The sequence below is a fragment of the Cryptomeria japonica genome, chromosome 8 (assembly GCF_030272615.1).
Source record: "Cryptomeria japonica chromosome 8, Sugi_1.0, whole genome shotgun sequence".
NCBI lineage: Eukaryota > Viridiplantae > Streptophyta > Pinopsida > Cupressales > Cupressaceae > Cryptomeria > Cryptomeria japonica.
In genome coordinates, this window is record NC_081412.1 from 248,447,124 (window position 1) to 248,457,584 (window position 10,461).

A 10,461-nucleotide genomic window follows, 5' to 3' on the forward strand; every position below is an offset into this window, starting at 1 on the left:
GATGTAACTACCGAAATTAGTGCTACAATAACAAGTCCTCCTCATATGCAGCATAACAATGCAAATAAGATGTAAAGAAACAAAGAACAATGAACAAACATTCCATTGGGCATAGTTATTGTGGGAAAATAATTCTCAGGTCTTATTCGAAGAAACACTCAACAATTTATTCTTTCCTTTCTGAAATCAGATGCACTAGATATGCTTGAATTTCATAATTACTTTTCTTGTATGATTGGGCAATCTCAACCAGAAACTAAATGTGTGTGTGATTGAGCAATCTCAACCAAAAATTATACATCACGAATGGCAGTATTATTTTGTTGGGCAATCTCAACCAAAAATGCTGGTGTCCAAAAGTTCAATTTGTGACTGTTATTTTGTTGTGGAAATTACTGCAGGATTGGATCTGGACTGTGGAACATTCCTTGGAAGATACACAAGATCTGTTGTAAAAGTAGGTAAAGTGGCCGAGTCTCAGGTTGATCGAGCTCCGACCAACACCTTCACAATGTTGATGAGGCTAGATTGGTTTGATGGGGATCCTACCAAATAGCCATTTGGGAACCTGGTGCCTAAAGATGTGTGTACCGAGGGCAATCAAGAACAAGCCTTGGATAGGGCTGCTCAAAATTACTGGTGCATTGCCATTGGTTAATATAGGCTGGGGATTCTTCGGTCAGAACTTGGCCGTCATTGGACCCAATGCAAATGCCACCAATGCCATGATTGGTAATTATGCACCCATTCATGAGAGTGACTATTCAGGGGACCAAACTGTGATAAATGTAGCACAATTACATGAACAACATATATATAAGATGTGTTAGAACTTATGCTCAACTATCTGTTGCAAATGAGGGGACTTGGAGAAGAATTGGGTGTGGTACAGTTTGTCTCTGCCCATACACATGAGAGTACATTATTGCCTGATTGCCCTTGATAGTCATGGTCGCCATTTATGGCTCTGCTGCCTCAATTTCCTTTTTATCCTGCTTTCGAAAACAAATTTTAGCCTTCTTAAAGCAGCTTTTAGTTTATCGACTGGGAAAGGCACAACATTGATTTTGCTCTGTGTTCTGTTTTGGTCCTTAAAGACTTACTAACTTGGTCAGTGTGGTCAGGTATTCTATGAAAGTATACATCATCCCTTGACGGGCTTCCAAGATACACTGCAACCCTTTTTGCCCCAGGCCGTCCAAATGTGTTATGTGGTGGGAATGGTTTGCTGGCTGCAGCAAAATGAGCAGATGCAACAGTGTCAGTAGTAGGCGTGGACTCGAGTAGCTGCTCCAGTTCAACATCTATCATTTACATTAGAGATTGAGGGGCTAGACAGAACAAGTTTGTTGTTGCAAGTGTATCAACAAGAGCTTGTATCCCTGGTTGCAAATGCAGCTAAGGGGCCTGTAATTCTTGTGATAATGTCAAGGGGTTCTTTTCATATTTTCTTTGCAAAGAATAATGACAAAGTTGAAGGAATCCTTTGGGTGGGTTATCCTGGACAAGCTGGAGGAGCAGCGATTGCAGATGCAATTTTTACATCATATAATCTAGGTAAAATCTGTCTTAGTAATTGTTTATTGTTCCTCTGGCCAAAACATTGTTTATTGTTCCTCTGGCCAGTGTTAAGATTACTCAGTAAACACCATATGACTCGGAAAATTTACAGATGAACTTATATAGCATCAATGTTTGAATGATGAACTACCCTTCTTAAGTGTTGGGAGATTACGTATGGCCTGATATCCACAAGAATTTGTTAAAGTTCCCATAACTGTTATGAACATGAGGGCAAGTCCACGAACTTACAGATTCTACACAAGACTAACTATCTACAATTTTGGTGATGGTCTTAGTTACACTTACTTCAAAACCACTCTGGTTAAGGCACCTAAACTAGTGAACAGAAAATATTCAGTTACTTTATCAGGTTTTAACTTCTAATTTTATCAAAAGTGGTTCTCTTAAAATAATGCATTACATGAATGATTCTTTCAGGCAATGAATGGTACTTCAACTACAGAATTCCTGTCATAAGTTATATTATAATTTGCTCTGCCTCATAAATTCTGTCGAGATAATTCTATTTCTATTTCCCCTGTACCACAGATTCTAGTGGATCTATAAGAAAAAAACCATGAGTACTTCAATTCTATTTCATTCTGAAGAAAATCACCTACCTTTAGAGAAATTGAGTGTGAAAGTTGGTTGAACAGCTCCAAGATAGTTGATATTTTGACGATGACTCCAAATCAGACAGAGATTTAAAGCAGATTCCACACTTCCTCCTTGCCTCCCATGACTCTGCCAAGTGCGCCAAAAAATAACAAGGTAAAGTTTTGAGTTTCAACCCCAAAAAGTCCCAAACAAATGCCCAAAGAATGGTCACGAGCCAATCATTTGTCTATGCAAAGTTTTAATGCCACAACTTTGATTTCCATGCCTTTCTCCAAATGAATCCAAATCAAATACAATAGTGGATTTGGGCAGCTAAAGGAAATAAAATTTCTGCAAATTTTAATACCACAGGGCAGGTCAAACTTCCTAGGGAAGATCAAATGACAAAACAAAAAACATAGTTGTTTTTAGAAGGATCCAACTAGCAGGTCAATTTGATAGGGGATGCAAAATTGTTGCTTAGATGCTAAAGGAATGTCACTCACTGCCACCGACATAAAATTTATCCCAGACTAGTAGATTATTGTCAAAGAGGTGAAAATGTTTGCAAATTTAACAAACATTTGTTTGTTGATGCAAATAAAGGTATGGAAGGATCATGCTAATGGATACTGATAGAGAGAATGACAAGCAAAAAGCTTTAAATTGCAAAACACTTGTAGTGGTTAAATTTACATGTCACTGGCCAAAAGATTGGGGAATTGGAAAATTCGTGTGGAAGAATACGCAAAATTTTCAGATCTAATTGGAATTCAACCCTTGCCAAGAAAATTATTACAAAATCGAGCAAGCTTTTGCAAATATCGATCTGAATTTTGCAGCATCAACATGTGTTGGAGTGTCCCACCTCAACATTCACATGATCACATTTCTGAGCAGTACTAAAATTACTTTAACCACATTAAATTTCATGAATAAATTTAAAAAAATCCAACTTCCCTATACAAGGATTTATTGACCCTTTCAAAATCCAACTTCTACTCTTATCAAAATAAAACAGAGCATTTTTTCTTAAGATACACAGACAAAGTTAAGGAGACCTATAAGAAAAAAATCCTATGACCTTCTCCGACCATTCATGAACCCCTTGTCATCACAACTTAATTGTTAGATGTTAATTGATAATGAAGTACAATGTATCCATGTTGAATTGAAAATAAACAATGACCTGAAGCGCAGTGGTAACAGAGTACTCATCCATATCAACATAGTTCTTATTGATAGCTTCCATTATCAGCTTCCATCATTGATAGCTTATTGCACTCATCTCCTATTACTAGACAAAAAGTGCACGGTGAGACAACAGAAACAATTCTTCTTGTCGGTTCATCCTAATGAGCGTCACCAAATGTCAGCACATTGTCATTGATATTAATGTTGATGTGAAGAACAAAAGTCCCAGAGATGGAAGCCATACACAGTACTGTGATTTTTGTACCTTGTTCTGAAGTTCCAATTCTAACAAATGTCGGGAAAGGTTGCTGTGTTTACAGAGCTGAGAGACTGGAGCATGACTCTTTTACTCTAATGTTTTGCATACAGATTTTGATTTAATCGCCATGAGATAAAATTGGGCAGGCTTTTCATATTCGTTAGAAATCACACTACGAAATTTTGACTTAGACTAAATTACCTAACATTTTTGAAGTCTTATTGGGTTATAAAAGCAAACATTAGGAAAACCCTCGACACTAACAATGAAGGCAATGTGAACCCCCCGAATCCATAGAATTCCTCTATCAGAAAAAGACCACACTATACAGAAATGTTTTGCATACGCATTTAAACGCCATGAGATAAAATTGGGCAGGAAAAGGATTCAGAGGAGGTGAAATTGGATTCAAGGTACAGAAAAAACACTAACAGAATTCCATTAACAGAAAAACACTACAACACTCTATAGGAAGGTTTTGCATCCACACTTAAACGCCATGAGATAGAATTGGGCAGGAAGAGGATTCAAGGTACTAACTAAAAGCAAGTTTGATGACATTCTCCACCACGTGCCCTGTTCTGTTGCCCTCCCCCTGCTGGCCGCAACCTCCTCCACCATTCTGAAGAGAACACAACACATTCCGAAGAAAACACAGCATACAAACAAATTAAAACAAAGATACAGAAATCATCACAGAACACAAGAAATCATCACAGAACAATCACAGAACACAAGTAATCATCACAGAAGGAGAATAAATACAGGAAACATAACACGCAGCAAAAACAACAAAACAAAACAAAACTAGTAAGAAATGACCAAATGATACCCACATATATAACAGGGAATGATGTGTGCTTTTAATCTTAACGGCCTTTGCTTTTAATCTTGAGTGCCGTTGGGAACAGTCATATATGAATCTTTAAAAAACAAAATTAACAGATAAATCTTGAAAAAGCAAAATTAGCAGTAATATAGTATATATTCTTCATTGATTTTGTATTTGCTTTTTTCATTAATTGGTTTAGGAAATATTGAAAAAAAAAAAAATCTATTTTGTCAATATTCTTTTTTTGTTATTTTTCAATTTTTAAACAAACTTATATTCTAATCTTTGTGCAAGCCCACTCAAAATTTGGTTGAGTGGAATCATAATTATTTATTTGACATTCCACTTGTCCAACTTGAGAGGTTGGTTAGACTTACTTTCAAACAAGGCTTCCTTTTATGGCTCTATTCAAATAGTTTATTTACACTTCTCTAACACGTTTTTGTTTATAGGGTTTGCCAATCATATGGGAAAAGAAAAATTACTTCCAAAAATCTTATAGAGTTATTTCTAGACTTCAAAATTCACTCCTTTCTCATCTATTATATTCTAATCAACAACTTCTATGCACACACTTAAATTGGATTCGTTGTAGTTGTATGTTTTTTAAAATCTTAAAAATTATTGCAAATGTAACTAGAGTATCCCATTATAGAAATTTAGCTTTTATTCATAGTTATAAATTTTAAAGATAAAGTAGCTTATATGTTAACAACAAACAATAAATAGTAGAGGGATTTCATTAGGCATAGCAGTTGTCACTTTCTTGATAAGCATGTATACAAAATTAAGAAATATGAATAATGTACATGAGTCATTTTGCACCTTTCACATTTGGAAGTTTGTGCAATTTTAAGGAATTTTCGAGAAATTTAGAATTTCTTATGAGAGTAATAAACATTAATTTGGATAGGTACAGGTGATGGTCATAGACTACCTCAAACACTCAATTCTATTTGGACTATTTATCCTAATTAACTAACACACCGTTGTGAACAATGGTTTTAGCAAATCAAATACATTTTATAATATATACATGATTGTATGTTCTAGTGAATAGAATTTTAATCAAATGGATTCAAAGGTCACTTTAGAACTCTCATATAAGTCTTGAGAAATGTATGTAGTTTCTCATCTAACTATTTGATGACAAGTTCATTGTGCCAGATCCACTTAAATTGCCTTGCCTAAAAGAATTCTAATTCTAGCTTTGGTTTTATTGTTGTTTCCAACTAATTGCCCAAGGATTCTTATAAATTAGCCAGATTCAATCAATAGATCCTTGGATCAGCGGCCAACAAACGATATTTTAATCAACTGATTGAAATATCTCCCGCGCTTTAGGCTCTGCTAGACCTAGGTGGGTGAACCTTGCAATATTTAAAGTTTTAGCACAAATTCACAAATATTTCATATACAACAAATAAACCCCAATGAAACTATACCAAAGAAATGATGATTTACTTCAGAATGTGGTTGCATACTTGGTTTCTCGTCATCATTCAACAATCGGGATGAATTCTAAACCCAATCCTACTTTTACAATAGAAATGTAAAATGAATTTGATTAATTGAGTGCTTTCTAAACAAGTATTAGCCATCAAACAGACCGATGCCTAAATCCAAGGGTATGGAGTCAAGTATTGAGTCATGCATGCAACTGTTTGACAAAATTAACTCAAGTCGTTAGAATTAATCATTTAAGCATTACATAAAATGAATCCACTTAAATGATCATAAAATTGTACTTATAGATCTATATTGCAGCTCTCAATTTCTCAATTAAATGCATATAGAATTTAAGCCTCTCATTAGAAGAACCCACACACATGTAACACAATTATAAGGAATTTGCAATGACAAATCATATTATGTTTGATCATATTATTGATTCATAAGAAAAGTGAGTAAAATATAGAAACAAATCTGCAATTTTCTCATTATATTCAAAATGACTGAAATTGTCTTATGAAAGTATACATTCTTCGCGACTATTCTTCCTATGATTCTTGACTCAAACACTTATCTATTTACTCTCCCAATAAAAAGTTGCAAAATCCTTCTAAGTGGTCTTGGGTTCCCTTTATAAAATAAGTGAAGCAACAAGCTTTAGACCATGTACAGTTGTCATTTGAATTTGAATTTTTTTTAAATTGTAGAATATGCCTTAGGATCTTTACATTTCATGTAGGACAAAAACCATTTACATTAGAAGAGGGAAACATTTGAAATGTTGTTCAAACCATTGATGTTACTTTAGCTCATTCTAATTGAATGTTGACATGATGAATCCTCAAGCTAAAGTTGACAAGAAAATAAAACTAAATACCCATTTGATAGGTCGCACTTGGAAATTGCATACCAAAGCACTGAAATCTAATGACCCATTGAAATTCAAATCAAACATATTCAAATCCATTTGATAACCATTAGGTACTTATGATGAGCTGATCTAGCAAGGTCTAATCTTAAAAAGTTGAAATATAATTTGAAATTACATTTATCCCTTTTTCACTTTATCTATTTTGAAGTGCCTATAACAAGTTACAACAAGAAATAAAATGAAGAAAATAGAAATAAACCCAATTTGAGCACATGTTAAATATATTTCCTTTTTTCATTTATGCTCCATAGAAACATGGGTTCTGATAACTCGCAAGGTTCTATAATATAATTTGTGAAACATAATTCAATTGCACTTATTGGAAGCTTCATATTTTATAAAAATATGAAGTGCCTATGATGAAAAAGTTAATTGCAACACTCGAAAACACATTTGCAAATTCTTTCTGACTTGCCTACTTTGAGGGTGAATTGATTGATGTCCTTTGATTGTCATAAAAATCCACTTGGTCATCATATTCACTTGACATGAGTAACTGTGCACATTTATTTTCAGATTCCCAGAATCATATTTGATTAGCTTTCGAAGCACCAAGTTTGGGGGTTCTGCAAAGATTTTTTGTTTTCACATTGACTGATATGCTAGAGTAGTCCACTTTGGAGATTGATATTTCAAATACAGATGATTGTCATGTCAAATGAATTGGTTCTAGTGATTGTCCTCATGTTCCTATACTCATCTATTCAGTTGCAAAGTCTTAGAGTAAAGTTTAGTATTTTTACAAAGCTAAAAGAAAATGGAATTTGTTGAAATTTGTTGTCTACATGTTCTAGAAAGTTTCAGAAGGGTCATATTTGACCATAAATAATTTGCAAAATAAGTAGAGTTAGGAAAATACTTTTAGCACAGTTGCTCATTGTACCTTAATGAATTTTCCAACCTAGTGATATATTATCAAAGTTAGGTTTGCTATTTTTTCAAGACACATGGTTAGTAGGGTTCAAGTAGATTTTGACATGTATATTTTTTGAAATTTCCTAAGTGACCTACTTGGAGTACTAAAATCTTGCACCTTGGGTCACATCATACAAATCTGTTTGGCAATCTAATTCCCCTATCATCAATCAACACGCTTGTTCAAACTAATGGTCTCATGATAAGGTTTGATTAGTCTTCTAGGGTAGTTTTGGAGGCCACCTTGCTTGTTTTGAGCACTGAGCAAAAATGCCAGGAATCAAATTTTATTGGTTGCCCACTTCATGTTTTTGCTCCAAATGTATTAAGTTGTGATTTCAGAGTAGTTTCAAGATGAAGTTGTTTCAAAATAATAAAAATATTATAAAAGTTGGGCCCATTAGGGGACCCAACATACATCACAACATCTAAAGTTATTTTAGGTTGGATCTCAAAAGTATTGTTATTTAAATCATTATATGGTTTACAAAATATGCTCAGTGTGGTTAGTAAGGCAAGGTTTAATTGGCTTTTCATTTGATGTCTAGAACTTGTTGCACTTAAGAAGTTAATGATTTAAATATATTGTCAATATTGGTTAAATGGTGGAAAATAAAACATTAGTTTTAGTCATCTTAAAAGTGGTTTATATCTATTTGGGCCAATATGAGTGGTTACATTTTTAAAGGAAAAATATATTTAAATGTTGGTGGGGCTCCCTTGTTTTCTCAAGAGACCTATTTCATTAGCTCATTGAAATATTTTAAGGGCTCCATCAATAGCTATAGCCCTAACAATATGCTTATTGGCAAGGGTCAAATGTATTGGTTGACCAAGGAAAGAGGCAAAGCTCAAACCCATAGTTGGATCAATGGGAACATGAAAGGGCTTCAACGATATTGATTGTTCCCACCATGAATAAAATGAAATTCTAAGGTAAGTGTAATGGGTGTGAAAAGGGTGATGAGGAGATCAAGTCGAAAGCTTTACCCTCTTCAAGAAAGGAGTGAATTTTTCACAAAGGATTATCTTCAACCTCTCACACACATTACATTTAACAGAGGGGGTTGAATTCACTAGATCCAATTTCAATGGAAAGAGATTGAATGCTAAGTGAATTGACAATGAATTTGGAAAGTAAAGTAACCCTCTTTTAAAATGGACAAGTTGAATTAAACAATTTGAGACTAAGTATGAAGATGACAAATAAATGATAATATCTGGAGATAGAGATGTGGGATGAAGTTGTGCACCTGGAATTAGCAGTAAAATGTCGCGACAAAGCTCCCCTGCAAATTTGAGCGAAAGTTGTTGGGATCGGGTTGAAAGTGTACTTGGTCCTCCAAAAAATCCACGCATCGAAAAGGGTTTTCTTGTATCTGAAAATGAAGTCTAAACCTGCAATTATAGTTGCGCACCTGTAACCTACACACAAAAAAGAGAGGAAATATTTTTGGGATTGGGGGTTTGCCTTCAGGTCAAACCCCGGTTTGGAATTAACCAAATGATGGAAAATACTTGCAAGTAAATGAAAGGAAATGTCTGAAGTAGAATCAACCTCAACAAAGGATGCAATTGAAATGTAGATAGAGTTGTTTGAAAGGATATGTGAGGTTGAACGTTTTGAATATTGAAAGAGATCTCCTCTTCAATGATTGAATCCTTGACTTGAATGCAACACCTAGCCTTGAAAGGAGACTTGAAATGCTCAATGCTTGTACTTGATTTTGCTTCTTGAACTTATTTTTGCTTAATTGTACTTGATTGAACTTATCGAGCTTATGCATATAGGAGGGGAAGTGCTCCTTATATACTCGCCAATTAGGGGTTTTTAACTGATTTTTCGTCTTAGGCTGACATAGGAAAACTCTTTCCCGCTCATGATTAACAAGCCCAAGGCACAATTTGAATGAAGGGGGCCCAAAATAGGGCAGGGACAGGGGCGCCACGCCCCTATCCTGCCCTAATTCAGGGCAGGAAGGGAGAGCAGGCAGTGCGGGGTGCAAGAAAATGCAAGTTTTGGGTGGTATGAGCATGTCTCGGGTCTCCAGTCAAGCTTAGGGATTCATTCACCAATGTGAAGACCCAAATGTGATAAAAAATTGCAAGGTAGCAGTTTTATGACGCTACAGTAAGTATCGTGTGAAAACCCTAAATCAAATTTGTGCAGGGATGTTCTAAACAACAAAAGCAATGTTTTTCATGTGGAAAAATTATTAAATGTGCTTTAATTTTATGATCAAAATCATTGGACAAGCCAGAAGCTATCTCATTCTAATTTTCTAGGGTTTGGAATGAATTTGATTTTTTTCAAATAAAATAACGAGTGGTTGTATTCTACCTCCTTTGGAGCTACCATTCCAAAATTGCTATGTTGTATGTTGGGCTTGAATTAGTATTGGCAACGTCTTCAGGCACTTTGAAGAGAAGATTATGGTACGATGAGGATGAATGAAGCCATGTGTTGTAGAAACATTTACTGGGCCCATTGCTTTCTTATCATGTGGAATTTTTGTGGTTTCCTTACACATAAATTGATGGGGATGCAAAAAATTTCATGTGTTTTGAGAAATCTATTGTGTGTTGCTTTGAATGAATAGCATAGTGTGTAAGTGGCTATAGATGTGAATGTGTAGTTCCATAATGAAGAAGGATGAGCTTGGTGTAGGTTGATTGGGTGAAGGGGTGTGATCACAACATTGTTCACCGTTCTTGACA

General features: G+C 34.9%; 1 pseudogene; it reads left to right on the plus strand.

The window, feature by feature from the left end:
* Positions 1–517: 517 nt before the first annotated feature.
* On the plus strand, positions 518–2,040 carry LOC131060033 (beta-xylosidase/alpha-L-arabinofuranosidase 1-like; annotated as a pseudogene).
* The last annotated feature ends 8,421 nt before the right edge of the window (positions 2,041–10,461 follow it).